Source organism: Pterocles gutturalis, unplaced genomic scaffold, assembly GCF_000699245.1.
Source record: "Pterocles gutturalis isolate BGI_N339 unplaced genomic scaffold, ASM69924v1 scaffold10454, whole genome shotgun sequence".
Taxonomy (NCBI): domain Eukaryota; kingdom Metazoa; phylum Chordata; class Aves; order Pterocliformes; family Pteroclidae; genus Pterocles; species Pterocles gutturalis.
In genome coordinates, this window is record NW_010130800.1 from 66,383 (window position 1) to 69,216 (window position 2,834).

Genomic DNA, 2,834 nt, shown 5'->3' on the forward strand with positions numbered 1-2,834 from the left:
ACATAAACCCTTCAAACACCTTTGACATGTCATATGTTAAAACAGACCTTAGAATTACCCAGTAGTCATGTAGAAACTTCATGTGGCCACAAGTCACATTAACTAAAGTCAAGTGTCTCAGGCCGTAGGCTTTTCACCCTTAGTATATAGTGAAAATATTTGGGAACAAACTGTTTATTTCTTAGCTCCTTCAAAGATAACATTCACAAATAGCTGTGACATTTTTATTTTCCTGTTATGAATACTATGTACTTAAATTATGACCAAATTTATAAGTGGTTGTTATGGTTTATATCCCACTTGCTTGGATTTGTGCAGTTGTTTGTATTTTAAAGGCCTTCACACTGGCTGAAAATATTTGATGTTTCATGTTAACAGGCTGAATGAAAATATACTGAGAGCAGGCCTGGAAAGGTTATTCTTTTGCCATCATTAAAATATTCTAGCACTTCACATGATGCAATCCCTAAGTGGGAAGTGCTACAGGTTTTTGATATGGGTAATTGGAGTCTCTAGATCAGAGCTTCTTTTTCATGTGATCTATTTACGAGTCTTTTAAAAGATACTTCCCACATGTATGCTGTCTTTTTTATTATTCTTTATTTGAACAAACTGTCTGGAAAAAACTCTGGCACTTCATATATTTATATTAAAAACTTGGGTGAGACTTTGATTTTGCCACAAAAGTGCGTGGAGATTGTAACCAAGGTTTTGAGTGCTGTTGGAGCCAGTTCCGAGGGAGGAAATGCTGAGAAGACTGGGTGATGGCCTATTTCTCCAGATCAGTAGCTCTTAGGAGAAATGCCAGTAGAATACAGCTATTGTTTTCGACCCTGCTGGGTCCAGTGTTTGAACTGTACTGCTGTCACTAGTCCCTCTAGCCAGCAAATTTTCTTAGCTTTGATCTCGAGTAGTTTATAAACCTGTCCCAGAAACTACACTCCTGTAGAGTTATTTTTTAATTTGATACTGGTTTTCATTCTCTAGATTATATTTCATTTTGGTTTGCTTTTGGTCTGCTTCCTCCTTGGTTGAGGACTGATCTGGTGCCTGTCCTAATGATTAGATTTTATCATCCTGTTTGTTCCCACGGCATCTTGCAGAACATCATCAAGGTCATTAGTCCAAGGAACAAGTCTGTCTGTCTTCTAATTAAACCTGATATCTTCTGTTGTGGTATAACAAGTTTAATAAAAGGCAGTGATGTGGTTAGGTTTTCTTTAGTACTCGGAGCTGAAAGATGACTGATCCTGTATTAGCTGGGATTTGCATATCCAGGAAGATGTGCATGCAAAGTGGTATGGTGCTTACCTATCCTCTTTGTTTCATACAGCTTCACATGGCCCAGTTGTCTAAGGGCTCCCCATAAAATCTTATAAAGAAAACAAGGCCAGAAAGTCACTTAAGGAAACATTCTTCCACTGCCTGTTTCAATTTAGTGCTTGCTGTTACCTTGAGTCCATGAATTTTTAGAAAGAGACGCGCTTATACTTGCCTTCTTCACGTAACCTTTGTCTAGAAATAATATTCATTAGTGTAACAGGAGTTCATTCAGAGCTGCAATCTGCATGAAGTCAGAAGAGCATTGTAGAGTAGTCATTTTGAGACTGTATAGTCTTATCCTGAATGAGACAGCTTGCTGTGGCATCATTACAAAGACTTTTGTCTCAACATTGAACTCTTAAGGCCATGGGTTTTGTGCCTCTTTAAAATTTGATCAGCCTTTCGTGAATAGGTTTATTTGAAAAAAAAAAAAGTCCTGCATTACTTATAAACAAGCTGACATAAAGTAATTGCAGACTAGTAGCATATTCTGGCTTGTTCTTTGAAGCTTCTTTTGAGAGAGGGGGAGATACGCTGGTGGATTGTAGAACTAACATCTTTCTGTACATGCTTCCACGTACAAAGTCAGAAAGAATTAAAGAGGCGAAGAAGCTGCTTCTCTGCTACAGTTCAAGTAAACCTCAAGCAGTTTACTCTGCTGGTGGTCTGTGAGAGGGAGTTGTAAGTAATTTAAGTAGAAATATATATTGAAAAGGAAAATCTGCGTATTACTCAGCGAAACCTGTAGTCAAGATCTGAATGGCTCTTCTCTGAGCAGTTGATGTGCATTTCAACTCATTTCTCTAATTTCATAGTAATTGTGGAAAATATCTAATTGCATCCATAGTATGCAGGGAATGTTACCTAAATGTCTTGCTCTGTTTTTGGACAGTAAACAAGCAAAGCTTCTGTAGTCTTCGTCAGTTTGCCTTACAGGAAAACTAAGACTTGTATTTTCAGTACATTGCAAATAAGAGTTTTGGCACCAAACAGGTCTGCATTTTGATGAAAGGGGCCCATACATGATTCTTTTTTTCTCCTGGCATAAAAAGAGCATTACTGAGCAGCTAATAATCTCTTTACTAATAGGAGCTTACACTTAGATTGTGCCTTGGTTTAATTATCTTCTGATTTACTAAATTGCCTGCTTGTTAATCTGTCTTCCAGTTCTGTACATTTGTGTCCTCAGTGTGCCTGTTCTCAGACTTTGGAGTCAGTTCTGGTATCTGTTAATACTCTGTAGTTCTAGACTGATTTCACTCAAGCTACTGAGAATTTAGACCAAAATGTTTGATTAGTATATACCCAAACAGCATAAAAGTTCTGGTTTTACTTGAAAATGTAAATTCCCTGACAGAGAGGGGACTCGAAAAGCCTATTCCTAGTCTGCAAAAGACCGGTGGGTTTTGGTGAGTCAGCAACCTTGACTGAGGCAGAAAGTCAGTACCTCCCAAACATGCACATTTCAAGTTGTCTTCTGCATTCCAGAATATAGAAGAAAATAGCGTCAG

General features: G+C 37.9%; 1 protein-coding gene across 1 annotated transcript in view; it reads left to right on the forward strand.

Moving 5' to 3' along the window:
• Window positions 1-2,834, forward strand: part of CLASP1 (cytoplasmic linker associated protein 1) — a 93,542-nt gene that overhangs the window by 42,457 nt on the left and 48,251 nt on the right. The window lies entirely within an intron of this gene.